We start from the raw sequence: 21,675 nt of genomic DNA, 5'->3' as shown, positions 1-21,675 counted from the left end.
CATAAATAAAAAAATCTTTACAAAAAAAAAAAAAAAGACATGAGAAGGTGGATGTTGTAATCCTTTCCACAAGGGAAGTAGGGAAGTAAAAGTTGTCAGCAATAAAGACACGCATGGTGACGTAAACATGAAGGCAAACTCTCAATATACACCATACCCAGGCTAGGAATCACCCAGCTTAGGGTACCAGCACTCTAACGAGGTACATACAGAACAGAAAGAGCCACTTAATGTGTTCTCTTACACTCCAATGGCAAAAAGTTTCCAATTTGGAACTCTACTTTAAAAGTATTATTTTCTCTCTTTGGTTCATAAAAATTCATTCAGCTATTTCCCATCTCCCCTTCAGTAATAAATATTAAAATGAAGCAGTTAGGCCTCCGTTTTCACCAAACTCTGAAAACAGCAGATAAAATTGAAAACTCAAATTATTTTTCTTCTCCGAATAGGCAATTGTGCTGGAGCAAGTTTATGTATTTATTTTAACTCTGCCCTCCCCCATCATTTCCATTTTATTTGTTTTACCAGACACTTCCTCCTTAGTGAAAGTAGCGTAAGGGCAAGTAGAATTAGACATAGTCCTTTATGTCGGATGTCAACGTTTAAGCCGCATGAGCTTAATTAGAGAAATACAGACAATACAAAGTTCTAGGAGTTAGAAGCTTAACCTAAACATTTCCTCCTATCTTTTTTTTTTTTCAAGAAATTTGGGTGTTGGAAATGCAATGCCTTAAGTTCATCCTTGTACACCTCTAGCTACCCGCCCTGTAGTAGATAAACAACAGATACTCTCTCACTAAGTGTATGCTGAAGAAGTGAATGACCGAGGAAAGAATGTCACAAAATTAGTAAGTGACTGTTCTGCCAACAGAGACTCTGGGAAAGTCTGTGTTCGCGGGAACTTTGTCTTCATTCTTTACCATGTTCTTTCCACCACAGTTACTAGGCAATCACTCAACAGCCTTCTCATGATGAAGTACAAGTCTTAGACATGGTTTCAACTCCCTTTGCCACATTCTTTCTGTACTATTTAGCACTGCTGAGAATTCTCAAGTAAAACTTATTTTTTGTAAAACTTCTTTTTTTATTATTTTTTTTAAGATTTATTTATTTATTCATATAGAGCTGGGGTACAGGTCAGAGATGTGGAAGGTGAGAGGATTCACCAGAGACAGAGTGGGGAGCAGAACAGGCAGATCTATGAAGTACATTGCTGAGGGGAACAGCAGGTGGGTCAGGAGAGGTCTGCCAGGCCATGTGGATCTCCTCCGAGGCGGGCGGACGGGAACTGAACTCATGCGGAAGTGGCTTAAGCTTCTTAGTGCTGTGCTTTAACCCGTTGCGCCACCAGAGAGGGCCTGTAAAACTTCTTTTAACATTGTGATGCCGACTTAACACAACATTCTGTTTGTATATTACATTTCCTTGCATCTCTTGACTTCTCTTCCAGATTTCATCACCAAAGACAGTTACAGCTAAGGAACTGGTGTAGCCTTCTCAACAGATACCACCTGGAGTAATCTATCCATTCTCAAAACCTCAATGATCATTCTGAAATAATTCCATATTTCTATTTCTACCTTAGAACTCATGCTACTAGGAGCTTGCTCAACCTCTCCACCATTTGGATAACTTACTGTGACCTCAGACTCAACCTGGCAGACTTGAATACATCATCCTTCCATTCTAAACAAACCAATCCATCCTCCCGCCTTCTCTCTCTATTAATGTCCCCAGACATCCACACTTAAAACCACGGATCATCTTTCAGTCATTCCAATCCTTTATTTAGCAACATGCAGTCAATATCCCAGTCCCATAAACTCTGCCTCTCTCATCACCCCTTTTCCATCTTGCCAATCTGATATAAACCTCAGTCTTGGTGCTTGTCTTTGTTTTTCTTTTGTTTGGGGTTTTCATTTTTAGTCTCATTTCCAACTACTTCCCATTGGGACTCTGAGTCAACTTATCTATTGATTATTCCTCAAACACACTCCATACATCCCTTCCTCCTAGCCACGGACCATCTGCTGTCCCATCTGTCGCGGATGCCTTTCTACTGTCCCCTTCGGTTGTTGTCCTGCCCCTTTTAGGGATACATTTCCAATAGGAGTTTCCCCATGATGCCTCACCTTACTTTCCCAACTAAACATGGTATGTTTTCCTTTTAAGGTTCATAATTTTTATTGCCCTCCTTTCCTTATTTCTCCTTCCACATAACATACTGCTTTATAAGACACTGCACTTCTCATGCCACCTCCTACTAATCTATAAGCTTTTTGAAGGGAGGAACTGTATTTCACTCATCTTTATTTTCCCTGCAGGAGCTTTGCATACAACCAAAATTCAATATTTTTTTTTTACATATAGTCTTCTTTTATCTTGCTCCAGAAAAAGCTTTTCAGTTACTCAGGGCCCTCCCTGGTGGCACAACAGGTTAAAACACAGCACTATGAAGCTATCCGCAGTAGCTTCAGCATAAGTTCAATCCCAGGCCAGGGGGGAGACCCACATGGTGCAGCAGACCTTTCCTGTCTCCCCTGTTGCTCCCCTCAGCAGTGTACTTAAGTCGATCTGCCTGTTCTGCTCCCCACTCTGTCTCTGGTGAATTTTCTTACCAACCCTGCACCTCTGGCTTATACCCCAGTTCTGTATGCATAAATAAATAAATCTTTAAAAAATATTTGTAGTTATTCAATATTTGTTGAAATAATAACAAAATCTGTTGCTTTTGTACTTTTACTTGCATAAATTTCTACTTGCCTTACGAACTCAAACCATCTCTAATTTCCTAACTCTTACCTGCAGTAACAGTCCTTCTTTCATGCTGCTAAATACTTATTCATCCCAAATTAATTAAAAAGCAGTTTTAGTTCCCAGTGTTTTGTACCTACTCCTTTAGAAAGGTCTAAACCTGGTTACCTGGGCACCCCTGACATTTTTGGACCAGATAACTCTTTGTTGAGTGCTGGGGCAAGGTTTTCCCTATGCCCTGTAAGACATTTAGAGGCACCTGTAACCAATACCCATTAGATGTAGTGGCAGGCCCAGCTGTGAAAACCAAATATGCAGTGGCTGGGGGTGAGGGGGTGTGAACTGTGGTTGAGACCACTACTGTTAGCCAGCACTATTATAGAGAAATATGGTGAAAATTACAAATGCAAGCAATATGCGCTATTTTAAATATTCTAGGAGCTATATTCAGAAAATAAAAAGAAACATTGGTTTTAGTATTATTGCTATTCAACTCAACATATCCAAAATAATATCACTTCAACATGTAATCAACATAAAGGTAATTAATGAACTGCTTACAGTTCTAGTTCCTTTGCTAATCTTCAAAATTCAGTGTTTTGTGCTTATATCCTACAGAATTCGGACTACCACATTTCAACTACTTAACTGCCATATGTGACTAGTGGCTACCACATTGGACAACTCCGATCCAGGCCATTTTCCCTTGGCCAAAACCTCCTTTTTTTTTTTTATGAAGTATAAGGAAATCTTCCTTTCTTGCCTTCTAACTATTCAGAGCTATAATCAAATATAACAAGGTTCAAGATCAATCATAAACTCAAAATTTCAAAAGGGATGAATAATAGAGATCTACGCTAGGAAAACTGATGTAAAAGGCTATGCATTTTCAGTAACTTCACTTCTCCGGCCACTGGTGTCATCATATCTATGTCAGAAACAATCATATCTACTTAGTCTACTTTTGTGAGAATTACCTCAAATGAATCAATTTATGTGAAAATATCAACCAGTATCCCTGTGATCCTAAATGTCTGTTAAATAACAAACAGGTTAATATATAATAGAATCCGAAGGTAAAAAGGAAGTTGGAAATTTATTTTAATCCATTCTTTCTCTTTAGGAGTATGATGCTTAATCCATCAAGGCTGATAAAAATTTTTGAACTATTATTTAAAATTTTAAAGAGAGTGAGACCTCTCTTGACAACAAATTTCAACAGGAGACAACTCTGACAATCCAAAAACTTTCCATTGGGTCTATTTTCCAGTCCTTTTAAAAAAAGGTTTATTTATTTATGCATACAAGAACTGGGGTGCAAGTCAGAGGCTCAGGGGATTAGAGGATCCACCAGACACAGAGCAGAGAACAGAACAGGCAGATCAAGTGAATTACATTGCTGAGGGGAGCAGCGGGTAGGTTAGGAGAGATCTGTCACACCACGTGGGTCACCTCCCTCGCCAGGGATGGAACTCATGCTTCAGTGGCTGTGGCTACTTCATAGTGCTGTGCTTTAACCTGTTGCACCACCAGGGAGGGCCCACAGCCCATATTTTAAGAACCAAAAGAGAACTTAATTATTAGCTTCAGCCCACCTGAGTAAATTGGTGATGTCAGAAGATAAGCACCAGTGCTGAGGAAGCAGCCCCTGCCAGCTGGGTTAGGATCACAGCCACTTCCTCTACTGAAACCTGCCGTGGAAGAAATAATTTTGATTCCCTAAACAGTCCATCTTTACCTGTTTGGTTAATAGGAAAACTTAGTGTTTCGGGAAGATAAAACCAATTTTACCTAATTTCCTCTCTCTCAAAAGAAAAAAAATATAAAACAGAGTTGACCAATGATTTGCATGTGATAACAACAGACTCATCCAATATCTGAAAAGCACTACTAAATTATTCCTGAGTCTCCTTCCACTGGAAATTGCAGATGTTCATTTTCTGGGCTCTAAAAAAAGGGTGGGCACTTTAACAACCTTGTACCAACATTCTGTTGTTCTTTGGTCCAATTTGAATTTAGTCATAATCTTCATCTGGGTAAAATAAAAGAAAGACATTTTTCCTCTCCATCCACTTCCACAGGGCTCTGGTTTCATGCAGGCTCTTTTATCTTAGGACTTCCTTTGAATTGGATACTTCCTGCCTAAGCAGGGTTTCAGGATGGAGGGTCTGTGGTTTGGAATTCAGACCCTTCAGTTGGAGAACAAAGTCTGAATCAGCCTGTCCTTTAGGACACAATGAAATAGCCAGCTGTTTGCTTAAGCATTTGTCTGAGTAGTGTTTTATCGGGCTATTATTAGTTTTAATGTTGTAATTAGATGTGCAAATGTACCCTGAGGTATGTTTGGATGGGCATGTCATACAAATCAGAATTGACAATGATGAACACAGCTGCATTTCTGCCAACGATTAGACATTTAAATAAACACTCATGATGTTTGCTGGGCAACGTGATCCCATGGAGTGGAGAGGTTAGCAATGAAGTGCAGCAGCCAAGGAGACATCAAAAATATCATAAAAACGAAAGAGAATAAATAAATTGGATTTCACTTAGAAATTGGAAACTAGCTTCCCTAACCACTCTATCAAAAAGAACTCACTTCACTTACTTTGACATATCATGCATACAAACAGATGTTTCAACTTGGCATTGTGCTCGCTCCCAAACAGAACAGGTTCTAAGAGAACAAGGTACAATGACATATCCTTAACCCTAGAGCAGTGTACTTCGTCGATCTGCCTGTTCTGCTCCCCACTTTGTCTCTGGTGAAGCTTCTCGCCACTCCTGAGCCTCTGGTCTGTACCCCAGTTCTGTATGCACAAATAAATAAATCTTTAAAAAAAAAAAAGGGCCTGCTCTTTAAAAAAAATAATAAAGATTTATAGCTGGATGGTATCACAGTCAACTTTCTCGCCATTACAGCTCGAGGAACTGTCTAAAGGCTGATCATTAACTAACCTGGACACAGACAAAAACTTGGGTCACCAACTCTGCACTTCATTATGCTTCTAACTTTTATCAAAGTAAATATGAAAATAGATGAAGATTCTTTCCTCCTTAGCTTATGATAAACTCATAACACCTGAGTAAAAAGATGGTGCCAAAGATACCCTTTCATAACTTCACAGCCCCATGGTTGTGCCATCGTAAATCTCCCCCATAAAGTGCTGGCGTCTGGGATCCTCCCTTTCTCCTGACTCAAATAACTAAGCCTTCACACCAAGGCTGAAAAGACCCTTTCTCCTAGCACCTCACATTCCACAGTTGCTTGACATTTCCAAGTTGCTTCCCTACTAACTCCTGCCCATTCCAAACCTCACAGAATTGTGAGTCTCGAGTTAAAAACACACCAAATAAACATTTTATCTATTTTTGGAAGTAAGGAAAAAAACTGCAGTCCTTGACAAGTGTGTACCAGTATGTTTGGGGGGAATATGCACATAGTTAAATACTGTACTGATGTTCTATGAATACAAATAAAAGAACACTGATGCTATACTAACATAATATAACCTTCCCTCCTGGAGATTCAGAAGCTAATTTTTCAGTGCCTCAAGGGCATTATTTTGAACATCAGTTCTCTATATGCATCACCATAGAAAGAAAATATGGTTATTTAAACTCTTGGATTCTGAATAAATAGAATGTTACAGCATTTTGACAAAGAGGAGTTATGAGGCTTTCATATGAAGCAAAAGCAGATATAAAGAAAATGAGATATATTTCAAGCAAAAACAGGTAAATTAGATATTTATCATTTCTTTACAGGTGACTAAATCTAGGTCCTAAATCTTTATAAAGCATAATTGTATGTACCATGGGTTATGTATAAAAAAAAGTTTACTGTACCTTTTGTTCTCAAGTGAAATTTTATTTCAGTATATGTTTCAGTCTATCAGTGAGACATTAACATAAAATGTAGCATACTGAGGTAGATTGCTAAATATCAGATCATCTATATTAGGTTTTTATTTAAGTAACTTTTTAACAGTGAGATTTGGTATGACTAAAACCACTTTAAATGATTCACTATCCTAAATATATTGAAATCAGCAAAAGATATTTATCAACTTTAAATATTCAAGTTGATAATGAATCAGCAATACTATTCACACTCCTCACCTTAGATCTATATTTCCTGGGTATCCAATACTGACCCTAGTTAATGAAGGACTAACCAATGACTTCTTAAAAGCTTCCTATATTGCTTCTAAAAGCAGGACTTCCAAGGAAAGTCACTACAAATGGCTAGTAATGGATCATAAGAAATTGCGCAAAAACATTAGAGAAAGTAGTAATAGGGACAAGCGTGAGGAGCCAGAAGATTTTCCAGATCATTCTTGTGAATCAGCTCCATTAACACATTTCATGAGAAATCTCTGAATCTTTATAGTAAACTCTCTTGTAAATTCTGATTGATGTCTGTGGTTTGAAATAAACAACTTTAGCTTTTAAAAGAATATACTGAGGCTCCTTAGAACTTTACAATGTACATTAATATAAAAGCATCAGAGAACTCCCACTTTTTTTTCTGAGACTTAATATTCCAGGGACCTTTGATTTTGTATAGTATCTACTACAAATAGCATCTAGCTACACAAAGTACCTACTATAGTATCTAGGGGCTAGTGTCTTATAGAATCTATTTTGAAAAAAAAAGTGATATATATATATATAATATATATATATACACATCAGTATAAATGTATACAATGTGTTTTCTCAACAAGGCACTTCAAATTTAACTTTGTAATATGACTGTGAAAGGGAAATTTCAGGGGCATATCCCAGAAATAATGTCACCCAGGTACCTGCCTATTCCATCTTGGCAAAGGCAGATTTTGTACAAATCAAAAGGGCATTTTCCCTCTCAAAATGAGTTCAATTACCAAAAATATACATTTTATCTTAGATGATCCAGTATTGGCTTTTAAAAATACAATCAATAATTTAATGTAACATGACTCTACACTGACTACAAATCAATACTGCAGAGACACCCTGATTGTGCAAGGCAAGGCCGTAACAAGCACCACACACTAAGACCCCACTCATCTCCAAATATGTAACAAGAAAAAGGCACAAACCAAGAACACACACTTACAATTCCCTAAACAATTTTAAAATGAAACATAAGAGATCTGAAAACTTGCTGAAACTTAGAACTTTGATGAAAATCAGAAGTTGGAGAAGTTTTATATTTGGGTTAGGTGGAATGTTATATTCTTAACTGGGAAACTCCCAAAGCACAACTGGTAAATATACCATATGAATCCAATTACAGTTTAAACACTATGCTTATTCTAGGCCTCTGAAAAACATCCTTTGATAAAAGACAATAGACCCTGCGTCTATTCTCCATTCGGAATTTTCCCAGACATGGGCACAAGAGAATTAATTCTAAATAGTGACTCTTCCATTAAAAGTATATAAACTGAAAATAAATTTGTTTCAGACAGGATAAAAGACAATCAGGCTAAGAGAACAGTCAGTAGGAATTTGAGTTCTAACACTGGAATTGAATTCTGCACAGCTGGGCTCTCCAACTCTATTTAAACTACAGCCAACATGGGTGCTCGTCAAGTCAATTAAGGTCGACAGTGCCATTTCCGAAAAAGCACTGCTACACTAGTTCTGTACCAACAGGGAGAATTCAGAAGAAGCTCATAACAATGATTATTGTTTCATAAAGATATCCCAAAGCCCTAGGAGAGTGAAACATTATGAAGAAAACTTCTTTCCAGATAAAGGCTCACTCCTTTAAGCACTAAAATTTTACCTATTTTCAAGGAATCTTTCTAGAATGCACTGCACATTTCTAGGCCTTCTAAGCTCAAAACTTGACTTGAATGCCTCCAGCTCATTATGAATAATAGTTAACGTATGGTGTTGAATAGTTTTTAGTGTATTTAAATTAGGCAAAATGCTTTATTTGCTTGTGATTTTAGGTTTGTGATTGCTTTTATTAGGCATTTCTCTTACACCCCGTTTGGTCGACCAGCTAGCTACTAGCTCTTAAACTCATAAGCTGCTTGTCCAGTTATGAACAAAGTCTCTCCTTCCTCCCACTTTTTTTTAAGGATTTATTTATTTTATGTATGCAAAACTGGGGTACAGGCCAGAGATGCAGGGGCAGTGAGAGGACTCATCAGAGACAGAGTGCCTCCCCACTTTTTAATTGACAGCTTCTCACACTGCTCTACCCAGCAAACAGGGTTATAATCCGTGATGTATATGGCACCTATGGGCCTTTTCACATGCTATATGGTTAGGGGCCGAGTTCCCGACATTGGGTAATTACGTCCATGTAGATTCGGTCCTGCATGCTGCCCCTTCTCCTAAGTTGTGAGGCATCAGTTCCCAAAGTACATGGGCCAGGCCCTATTCTAGCAAGCTGAAATAGTCTCTGATTCAGTATAACTGGAAAGAACATCTGCCTCAATCTCAGCTGCAAAATATATACTTTTTAACTTATGCCAATTAGTTTATCAATAATATTTTCAAGTGACCTTTCTGACGCATCCTAATATTCATTCCTCAAAAATGCAAGTCCCCATTGTGTTCACGATCATAAAATTATGACACAATCTTGGTAAGGGAATAAACAATTTCTCTCAAAGAAAGTCCTTTGAAACTCAACTTGGATGTCCTTAGGGGGCCTCCTGCCTACCTGCCACTGTCATGTTTACTGTCATGTCATGTAGAGCGGTAGAAACATAAATTCCAATTCAACCCCTTATTAACATTGTGACCAAACAGGCAACTTATCCACTTTACCCATTTCCTCTCTTGTGGTGTAGAGATGACCAGTGCAGAGAGTCAATCTATGGGGTTAAAGCAGATTGAGGTAACATTCAGAAAGAATTGGGATTCATCACATGTTCAACAATGGTTGGCTACTATGATGGTTAGTTGTATGTCAACTCAGCTGGGCCACAGAGCAGATACTTGGTGAAACATTTTTCAAGATGCTCCTATGAAGGTTTTCTGGCTGAGAAAATATTTAAACTGGTAGACTATGAGTAAAGCAGATTACCCCCATCTGCAGGTGAGCCTTATTCCGTCAGCTGAAGGTCTGAATAAAATTCCCTCCAACAGAGGAAATTCTGGCAGCAGACTGCCTTTGGCCTCAAACTGCAAAGAGTCTCTAGTCTGTTTGTGCCATCAAATGTTGAATGAATCAACCTTCAAAATCATGTGACCTGATTCCTTAAAAGATCTCTTCTCAAAAAAAAAAATCTCGCCCTCCCCACCTCTTCACATGGGCAACTCCAATAATTCTAATGTAATGACTATTACCATACCACTATTTCTAATAATTATTGTTATTACACTATTAAACCAAATACATTGGCTGTCCTCTAATTTCAACTAGGAAGGAAACAGAAATATAAGCATTATTTCCTCAAACATCTTCAAAGCAAAAAAAGACTGGATTATTCATGGCAAAACTAGACAGCTAAGCGAATGCCCCATAGTGGTTTACCAAGCATACAAAAAAAAGTCTTGGTATCAAAATACCACTTTGGACTCATTCCTAACTTCAATATTTCTATTTCATAAGAAAATTTAAGGAAAAAATTAATAAATTTATGGCCTTGTAGGCTTATGTTATTTATGTTTACAGTAAGCCCTTCAAGAACATACAATTTGGGCCCTCCCTGGTGGTGCAATGAGTTAGAGAGCAACACTGCAATCCAGCCGCAGCTGCTTCAGTGCAAGTTTGATACTAACAGTCCCAGAGGTGACCCACATGGTGCAACAGACCTCTCCTGACCCGCCCGCTGCTCCCCTCAGCAATGTACTTTGTCAATGTGCCAGTTCTGCTCCCCTCTCTGTCTCTGGTGAACCCTCTCACCACTCCTGGTCCTCTGGCCTGTACCCCAGTTCTGTATGCATAAAGGAATAAAATATTAAACAAAAAAAAGGACATACAATTCCTGCACTTTCCTAGCAAGACTTATAGTAATGCTAATGACATGATTATATATTTATTGCCTACTGATTTTGTAGGTATATATTTCTAAAACCTGGGTTTTGCTCATAAAACCATCATAAAATGAAGCCCCCTTTTCTATAAAAGGTAATAAAACAAATCAGCTTCATGTCTTTGAAATATGGAATTTTTCACAGTCTCTTTTCATATTTTTCTTTAGCAGAGGGTCAAAGCATATCCCCAAAAAAAGCCTGTAATTTCGTTCTATTTCAATTCACAGGATATAAATATCTTTATTTCTGCCACTCATTTTATTTCTTTCCTTGTTCACGTCTCATTCTCATGTGCCCCACATTTTGACTTTCCTACCTGGTATTTATGGCTTTACTTCTTTAATTATCAGAAACACAACTCTGTGAGAGGGCCAGGTTGGAAGCAGTCAGAAGGCCAGGGTCGAGGAAAATTCAATGGTGAGAACAGTGAGTATGAAACAAGGCTAGAAAACTGAGTGGCCAGTTCTGATGGGCCAGGGATTCCCTATCATGCCTGAGTCCTGCAAGTGAGAATGGAATAAGAGCATTTGAGCTAAGACAGAGTAAAACAGAAGGCAAGACTCAGTCTGAGTAGAAAGAAGGGGTCAGCGTCCAGAGAAAAACTGGACGGGGTAGAACACATCTTCAGGCAGTCACGGCGCAATAAGCAAGGGTTCACACGGGACAAATGGACTTGTCCACATGACCACACAATCTGGAATGACAGAGGGTCCCTGGGCAGGGCCATCTGCTTACTGTCTTGGCTTTAAGTGGCCTAGCTCGTGCGGGGAGATACAGGCCAACAGGTGTGTGCTAGTCCCTGACAGAGGCCACGGCTGGCTGTGCAGGTGCCAGTGACTGCAGCGGAGAGGAGGCCTCCTGGGGGCTGTCCTTGCAGTTCTTGTGTCTTTCTGAAATTGATACCAGGCATTCTTCTTTGTTTTTCATCCTCTTAAGAATTACAAGTTAAGTATTCATCGTTATTGCATACAACTCTCTTCTGGCGCCTGCTCACAGGAAAAGGAGGGTTAAACACTGGAAAAAGTCTTGAAGTCTCTATAAGAACCTGGGAAGAAACCCACTCTACTAAAACTCTAATTGTTCAGTCTCCAAATATCTCTTTCTTCTCAGAAAACAGTAAAGAGTAATCCCCTGAACTTCAGCAAAACACCAGCCCCTCTTAAATATACAACCAAAGGTATTGAGGCATAAAGTCAGAGGGGTTTTGTTTATTTATGGAAAGATCAAAAAAGAAGGTTTCACCCAAAGCATAAGGCAGAAACAGGTGAAATTTTGGATTACTGTCACCCAATTTCTCTTTCATGTGACCCCATTTTCACATTTGAGGTTTCACCTTCTTACTCTCCCAATCCTTTCTCCCAACATCCAAGAATCATGGTGTTCTCTCCATACTCAGTATTTTTAAGACCAAACAAAAAACCCTGCAACTCAGAGAAGTTTATAAATTCACTAACACATTCCTTTAAGGCTGTATATGTCATTACTTAGTTATGTCTGTGATATTTACATTTCACATAAGATATGAAACCTGAAGTTAAAAAAAAAAGTATTTCGGGCCCTCCCTGGTGGCGCAGTGGGTTAAAGCACAGCACTGACAATCTAAAGCTACTTCTGCATGAGTTCGATTCCCGCCTGCCCCGGAGGTGACCACATGGTGTGGCAGACCTCTCCTGACCCGCCCGCTGCTCCCCTCAGCAGTGTATTTCCTCCATCTGCCTGTTCTGCTCCCCGCTCTGTCTATGGTGAAGCCTCTCGCCGCCCCTGAGCCTCTGGCCTCTACCCCAGTTCTGTATGCACAAATAAATAAATCTTTAAAAAAAAAAAAAAGTATTTCTAATGTGGAATTTCAAATAGTGAGGCGATAAAGAAGATATCTGGCAGAAATTCAAAGGCATTTTTCAGGCACTGAGTTGCAACATCTTAGCTAAGGTCCACTCTACCCACGGGTGAGGCTGATCTGAGAGAACCTTTAACAGTCACCTCCAAAAATATAAGAAAAACACACTTGTTCTTAGAGAAAATATGGTAAGGATGCTTCTAATTTTTTCCAAGAGCTTTTCCATCCGTTTTAAGGTGGGAGTTAGGGGAGTAGGGGCATTTCTTGCACCAGTTAAATACCTCTGCAGAAGGAATCCGTGTTAAATCCTAAGGGATTTAATCCAAAACCCTGTTCTCCTAAATTTCATATGCAAATTGCTCCCATCTTGAGAGAACTAGGATTTGTAGATACTAAAGAAGTAAATCAGAAATTAAGCTGCTTGGATTTACCACTTATCGATCTAGTATTATCCCCGAGGGAAACTAATCAACCATTTTCTTGCTCACATTCACTTTCTATAGAAAATTTAAGTGATTAAAAAAATTGTCTTACAGATTTTTCTAAGTGGCTGTCTATTTCCCTTGAAATTTTATGAAATACAAAACAACTGAAAATCTAGTACAAATGTTGTCATGATCACCATTACTGTAAAATTCCCATTGATTCCCAGGGTGTGTTATGTATCACAATTGTTTTTTATCTCATTCTGCCGCGTTCAAGCTGACACCAGCTACTTTTAATTCTCCTCTAGTGATTGTCAAAATGTTTCTGTTTTAGAATTTGAACAGATTCAAATCCAGTCTAGTCATGTAATATGCTATCCCACTCCCCCACCAAAAAAAAAAAAGAGAGAGAGAGAGAGAACAAAATCAATTGTACAATAATATCTATGCCCTGGAAACATATTTTTAAATGTTTTTTTTTGTTTGTTTGTTTTGTACTAATCCAGAAGGAGAAACTGAGGTGGCCAGCATGACAATACTTTTTACTTAATCCTTGCTATGTTATGTGCAGAGAATTATGAATGTTAGTTCATTTAATCCTTACAATAACCAGATAAGGGACCTATTTCATTATCTCTACTTAAATCACTACTAAACTGACATATAGGGTGCAAAATTCCTTGCCCAAGGTAAAAATTCTGATAAAAGGCCAGGCAAGGTTTTGAATGAATCAGACCATCTCAACCTACTTTAGTTCTGACAATGAAGAAAATAAAGCACAGGACCTCCCTGTGGTGCAAGGGGTTGAGTCTCAGCATTATGAAGCCACTGGCAACCACTGCAACATGAGTTTGATCCCTGGCCAGGGAGCTGACCCCCATGGCACAGCAGACCTCTCCTGTCTCACCCATTGCTCCCCTCAGCAGTGTGGTTCAGTACATCCACCTGTTCTGCTTCCCACTCTGTCTCTGGGGAATCCTCTCACCACCCCCCCAGCACTTGTGGCCTACACCCCATTTCTTATATGCATAAATAAATTAATCTTTTTTAAAAAGAAAAAAAAAAACACAGTTCAGAAATGGCATGTAAAGTCATGTTGTTCAGATGATACAAAATCAAGACATATAAGAGTGAGTGCACAACCAAGGGGTACCCAGGAACCCTAACTTGTATGTTCTAAAGGGATCTGGTGATCCATGCACCCAAAGGCAAAGCCTACTTGTAGTGTGACATATGTTTAAAAGAACAAGTTGTACAGAAATGGAGGAGAAGAGAGGATGTTTTCCCCAATAAATCACTCAAAGTTACCCATCCACTCATGAGCCACTGCCCAAATGGGGCAGACCCAAAGCAGCCACAAGTCTACGTGACCTTCTTTCTGGTGGAGAAACATAAAAAAAGGGGGAAAGGGACCAGGCTAGTTGGAGACAAAAGGAGCAAAATCAAAGTGCAAATCAAGATAACAGCGCCATTATCAGCCTCCCCAAGTGTCTCTCCCACATGTCTTTCAAAGGTCCCCACCGTGTCTCTCTTCCATGGCTCTTAACTTCCTCCCAAGTTCTTGGATGCAAGTTCAAGACAGAGAAGCTAGAGGTCATCTGTCTTCCACTTTATGTATCTTTATCTGGCCACTCAGCTCTGTCCCGGAAGTTCCTAGTAACTTGTTCCAGAAGGTTACATAAAAGTGAGGGTGGAAAACATGGTTGCTCCCTATCCCCCTCTACCTTGGGTACAGTGAGGCATTTCTTTTCAGGTTTTTATTTTTTTAAATTACTTAGCGAGCAAAATAATCAAATACTGTTGATTCTACGTCATGGGGAGAAAAAGAGCTAAGTATAGGATTAAAAATAGGAATGGGAAAGGAGAGTGAAGGAGCAACAGAAAGAGACAGACAAAGACACCCCCTTTAACTTTTATGGAGTTTTAAGGAAACAGGAAAGTCCTCACCACTTTACTGCTAGAGTCCAAATGAGTTAGCGGGAAATGCTATATTACTTGAGAAAAATTTCTTTCTACTATCTTTCCCATCCAACCCAAGAAAGTGCTTGTTACAGGGTGCAGATTGCCTATATAAGCTGTAAAGCACACCTTATAGTCTTAGTAAATAATTCCAGGAGGAGTAGAAAAATCACCCGCACTTGGTCTGAGTCTGGGGTGGAGAAACCTACACGAAAAGTCAACATCTGGATAAGCCAGTATGAGACCTAATGGGATTCTGAGCACACTACGGAATTAGTTTCAAGTGTCACTCAAGTTGTAGATACATTAAGAAAAAGTCTGAGCCAAAGATGTGTGCAGCAGCCACAGGGCAGACTAGTCTGGAACATGGACTTACACACATTAAACCTCACCCTGGCTGAGAGCTTTGTCCTTGATGAACACCGTCAAAGGCTGATGACAGCACCCTGTCTCCAACCCTTCGACCACTACCAAGAAAGTCATCAGACCTGCACCATTATAGGTGTGCTGGACTCCTTAGAAGCAAAAAATCATCTTCAGTGTATAACTTTCCCAATTCTGGAATACACGTGTGTGTGTGTGTGTGTGTGTGTGTTTGTAATATACATTTTGGTATCTGAAGCACTCCCCTGTGATGAGGCTGTCTTACCTAACTCTTTAGAGAGAAGAGCATCACAAAGAGAAGAGTGGAAGTCAAAGGTAAACTGCCATTTTATTTTCTGATAAAACTGTAAAGAAAACAAACCGTGTCCATTTCAGTTGGCCTCTACCTCCCTTTGAGTTTGAGCTCAAAGTCAAGTCAGACAGTACACTTTAAGAGGGAGGCCCATCAAACAGGCACCCTGTCCCCTCGCTCCACTTCCATGCCGCTACCTGGGATTACAAGTCCCACTATGCCATGGACAGGACTTCTGGGTGGTGGGGAAACCACAGGCAAGCAGGGGCAGAGCTGAGTGGCCAGGGGGGCCTACATCACATGGAAGGCAGGCAGGCTCTCTCATACTTCTGTGGTCCAACTTACATGCTGCAACTCCTGGGAAAGACCTGAAGGAGACACAGAGACATTCGGAAGAGGTACTTAGAAATATGGGTGGGAAGCATGTGGAGAGGTTGCTCCCAGTCCTTGGCAGCGACAATGGGAGCTGTTATCTTGCTTTGATTTTGCATTTTCTCTCTCCATCTGTCCCAGAGGCCTTTTTTGTGGTTTCCTGCCAGAAGGTACCTGACTTAGACATGTGGCAAGCTTTGCGCACACTGGCCACCTCTGATCAGCCCTGTTTGGCTGGGCATTTGCCCAAAAGGCAATGGGAAATTCTGTAGTTTTATTGGGAAACTATTACTAGGAACATCCTTTCTTCTCCTTCTCTCTGTGCTCACTATTTCTATACCTTTCACTATAAGAGTAATTTCCTTTGCCTTTGTGCTGTGGATGAGCAAACACCTTTCAGAGATTGCACCCCTTAACACTTTGGGGTCTCTGGGTTCCCCTCATCATCTCCCTTCAGGAGATAACAACCCTTCATCTCCTGCTCCACAGGACGGGTAAAAGATGTGTGTGGCATGATGCAGAGACCAAGAGCTGTGGAGATAAGGAATTCCATTCTCAGGTCTCCCCTCTACATTAGGAAAATCCAAGGATCTCCATGAGGGCATCTTATGTGAACAATTCTGACAGTATTAAATTCACAGGGAACTTGTCTACCCAAGAGTCTTCACAATGTTTCATCTCCTAACTAGGCTTCTGTTTCACTACTGATGCCACTTTTAACAACTTTGAGCCCTAAATTTTAAATCTTATAGTACATTTACATTGGACATAATAAATTCTGACATAAACAAAATATAGAATTTTCTGACCCAAGTTCAACATTTTAAGTAGTTTCTTAACTCTTCCATAATTTGTTAATTTAAAATATCTCTCTATTTAAGTTAAAGCAATTTTAAGACATGAAGTATGAAAATAATTCCTAACCTTATTGGACTCTATTTAAAACATTTCAAAACATATACCAATTACACAAAATAAATTTACACATAAGTACAGACCATAGTTAAAGTTTACTTAAAACCACAGTAATGGGATCACTCAATATAGGAAATAATGCTTCAGTGGAAATTTAAATTCCCCCCTCTTACTTTAAAACAGGAAAAGCAAAAAAAAATACACCATTATCCAAAATAACCATTTTCAGAATTTTAGTTATAATATTGCAGTCTTTATGGCATCCAAGTAAGAAAACTTAACGAATTACTAGGTTGGTATATTTGCATTTACCTAATAAAATTGGCAGTGTGTTGGACTCTGATCTGTTGAATGAAAGCTTTTATCTATTCAATACCCAATTGTCATTTACTACAACAGTGTCTTAATGAAAGTAGCATCTTAAAGGCTTTAAACATATCAGCAAAACCAAAGATGTTTGTCTCAATAAAATCACAAATTTGGGAAGTTTAAATTAGATCTATTAAATTCCCATCACTGCTTGGACACGAGTTCCTATTTCCCTGCTTAAAGGGAATATTGCAAACACATAATAAATAATGGCAATTAAATTTTAGTGTTACTTTCCTAAAAAGTAAAACACCACCGGGATTCTCCCTGGTGGTGCAACAGGTTAAAGCACGGCATTATGAAGCTCTCCGAAGCCACTACAACATGAGTTCGATCCCCCGCCAGGGAGCTGACACACATGACATGGCAGACCTCTCCTGACCTACCCACTGCTCCCCTCAGCATCTATCTGCCTGCTCTGCTCCCCACTATATCTCTGGTGAATCTTCTCACCCACCACACCTCTGACCTGTACCCCCAGTTCTGTAAGCATAAATAAATAAATCTTTAAAAAAAAAAAAAAACAGTAAAACACTGCCTTTGCAGAAAACAGGAAACAGTAAAAAATATAAAGAAAAAATTCATCCACAAACTAATTACAAGGTATCAGTGTTTCCATGCATTTGCTTTCAGGCTTTTTTTCGTTCATTTTTCACACAGCTGATATATATATATGCACAATTTAGTATCTTCTTTATGCCTAATTGTTTAGAAGTTAGCATTTGTTATAACATGCAAATTGTCTTTTTAAAAATCATTTGCAAAAGACATTTTGTTCACTGCTCATATCCTCAGCACTAACGCAATACCTGGCACAGTACAGACAATCAATGGATTTTGTTGAATCAATCAATGATGATCATTTATTACTCCAGACCATATTGGCACACATTTAGTTTGTTTTCACTTTTTGTTGTTATATTATGCATTGTATCTTTGTTCATAATGATTTTTCAGTATTTAGAATTATTTACTTGGGATGAAATGCCAGAAGTATCATTACTGGGTCAAGATTTACATAAACAAATTTAAGACATCAAGTCGTTCCATAGCAGTCCTTTGGGAATACTGGTCTTAGCACTGCTCTTGAAAAAGCTTCCTGGATCTCATAAGTAAAACTTGTTACCTCATGATGGTTTTACTTGTAAATCTTTATTTACTTGACTAAATCTCCAAATAGGTATCAGACATTTGTATTTCCATTCTCTAGGTTAGCCAGTCAAATCATTTAACAATCTATTCATTTACTTGGTATTCTCTGCACTGGGTGCATGTCCTCTCTTATTCCCTGGGTATGTTTCCTCTTAATGTTTCTATTGGGGAAAAGTTAGTTCTATTGAGTCTCACAAACTTAATAAAATATTTTGCCATGGGTCACACACAGACCTATGCAAATCTAACATGTTATAAAGTATTGCCGTTTGTAACACAACATATATAAACTGCAGAAAAACTAGAAAGTATAGACAAACAAAAATAAAACAAGACACAGATAAGCACAGTTCACATTTTAGTATATACTTCTCCAGATTTTTCTCTATGGTGTGCCATTTCTTAAAAAAAAAAAAGTGTGGAATTAATATGTGCACATAGTTTTGCAAGTTATTTCACTTAAAAATAAAGTTGCTGGCCCTCTCTGGTGGTGCAACAGGTGAGGACACAGCACTGCAAGCTAGGCACAGCCATTTCAGTACAAGTCCAATCCCCAGCCCCAGAGGTGACCCACATGGCGCAGCAGACCTCTCTTGACCCGCCCACTGCTACCCTAAGCAGAGTACTTCATCGATCTGCCTGTTCTGTTCTTCATTCTCTCTGGTGAATCCTCTCACCGTCCCTGCAGCTCTGGCTTGTACCCCAGTTCTATATGCATAAATAAATAAATCTTTAAAAAAATAAAGTTGCTATATAAATAACTTGCTATTTCATCAAATATCCATCATAGCATTTTTAATGCTAGCAGAATGCTAAGGTGGACAGTAGCAAGGATTTTAGAGAAACTTGTGTGAATCCAGATCCTGCCTCCAAAACCCTAACTATTATAAGACTTTCTTCTCTGATTTCAGATAAACTGTTGTTTCAATGATTTATAAAGCAATATAATAGTATCATTGCATAGGTGCTTAAAAAAAGGCTTTATCAAATTAATGAGGGATGAGGTTATTTTAATTTGCATTTCTTTTCTTTTTGCTGTATTTGGAATACTTCTTTGTGTGTGTCTGTATGTGTGTGAGTGCGTGTGCGCGCGTGCACATGAGCACGTGCATGCCTGACACCTAGCCAACACCACACCTGCTTTCTTTTTCTACAGGGATGATTTTTTCCTTATTGCCTTGAATTGATCCATTCATTCAACAATGACTTACTGAAAGCTATTACAAGCTCATTTTATTATGGATTGTAAACCTTTGTCTTTCATGTTGCAAATGTTCTTTCTAGTTTACTATTTGCCTTTTGATTTTGTTTTGGGCAGGATTTCACATATAGAAATATTAAATTTTCATGCAACTTTTTTTATTTTTCCTTTTCAATAATATGCTCAGAATTCCTTCTCTACCCTAAGGAAGTCCTTTATATTATTTGCAGGGAAAAGAGAGTACAATCTGCTAAGTCTTAGGCCAGAAATAAAGAAAAATTAAATAATTGACTTGATATAAAGTCAGCACTTTTAAAAATTTCATTTTATACTGTAATTCACTTTTCAAGGGCAGCCCCAGCTTAATTTTGTTTCCAACATCTAGTGCAGCATTTGATACATAGTAGGTTCTCAGTAAATGCTAATTTGCTCATTGAGAAAAGAGTCAACAGGAAGAGCAAAGTCAGGAACCAAAGAACAGCATTCAAAGGCAAGATTTTTAGAGTGACACTAGAGTACTACCAAGAAAACATCACAAAGTTCAAGCTCCAATGTTCCACAGCACTGAAGTTCTTCTACTGTTGAGGGGAGAGTTAACACCTGCTTTTAATATATTTTCAAGCCCCAAATATCACTACTACTCTATTTGGCAGCAATAATCCAAGTATGCTCTGAATATTACCCACCAGGATGTTCCAACAGTGAAAGAGTCCTGTGATCAAATACATTTGGCAAGCACTGCACTATCCCTCGCCTTGACTCGCCCACACACTGCAGGCGTAATGAGCGTCTGCATAAATAAACCCTCTAAGAAATTCTGCAGGTATCCGTTTTCAAAGGAAACAGAGATGAAGCTAAGGTCAGAATCTGTCTAGGGTGCCAAGACATAAAGGGAACCAGGGTCCCGGTGAAAAGCTAAAATCATCATCCCTGAGATGCTGGAAGCTACTGAGCAGAGCACACACTTGGGAAACAGGAAAAAAGCAATAGCTGGTAAAGACACAGGCCAGGTAGGAGCCATTCCAGGTCGCTGGCAGCACTCAGGCTATGTGGTAAGTTACCTGATGGGGTGGGTGAGACGTAAGGATTCAGCAAGGACCCGGACAGAGCCTGAAGATGGAATGAAGGGACTTGGTAGTAATGTCAATCCCAACCACGATGGACTAGGCTGGATCACATGTGGTGGGATTCCTGTTAAGTGCAGATTGTTCGCTTCCCAGACCTGCTAATTATTTAACATCCACACTAGGGACAAACCACTACACTCTATAGTTAGATGCTTATAAATTTCCACTAAGGTAGAGGGAATTACATGTGGAGGTTTAAACTGATGACTGGCGCCATGTTTCTGATTTACTGATGTACGGCCTCCATTCAGACCGGCACTGTGGGAGCAGATTCCTTGACCCTTCTGCAATTGGAATGACTACCCAGTGAGAAGGCCATCAATAATGACTTGACTAACAAATCAAGTTCTCCTGGGCAGGGGGCCCCAGTGGAGACTGTGAACCAGGCTAGACAATGAACACAGTGGGGTCAAAGAAATACATCTAGTTGTCAGTGGAACGGAAGCCAGGTAGCTCCAAGCTCCAAGGAGCTGGCAGTCCAAGGGCCTGGGGCTGGCAAAGATATGTCCTCAGATCCCAATTTAGGTACAACGTCCTCAGGTCAGAGAACATGTCTGCTGGGTCTTGTTTGTTTTGTTACACATTTAGCTGTAAGTTACTAATTGAAGTGTTGAAACAAAATCCAAATCATCACATCTTTGCAGGTCCTCTACGTGAACGGTAATCATTTAGTTGGTATTCTTTTTTTTTATTAGCTCAATGTTAATGAAAGGCCTCACATTGAACAAAGCAATCCTTCAAATGAAGTCACTGCAGAAAAAGAACTGATCTGTTGTCAGGCAGAACTGCACAGCAGCAACAAAACACAAGCATGTGTTTTAAATTAATCCTTTTCACGATATATGCTTAATTCTATAAAGAATCTGGAAGCCTTAAACGGGACACATATCAGTCTAGAT

Source organism: Condylura cristata, unplaced genomic scaffold, assembly GCF_000260355.1.
Source record: "Condylura cristata isolate star-nosed mole 26May11 unplaced genomic scaffold, ConCri1.0 scaffold00004, whole genome shotgun sequence".
NCBI lineage: Eukaryota > Metazoa > Chordata > Mammalia > Eulipotyphla > Talpidae > Condylura > Condylura cristata.
The sequence above is the reverse complement of the archived record's forward strand: the minus strand, read 5'-3'. Positions refer to the sequence as shown.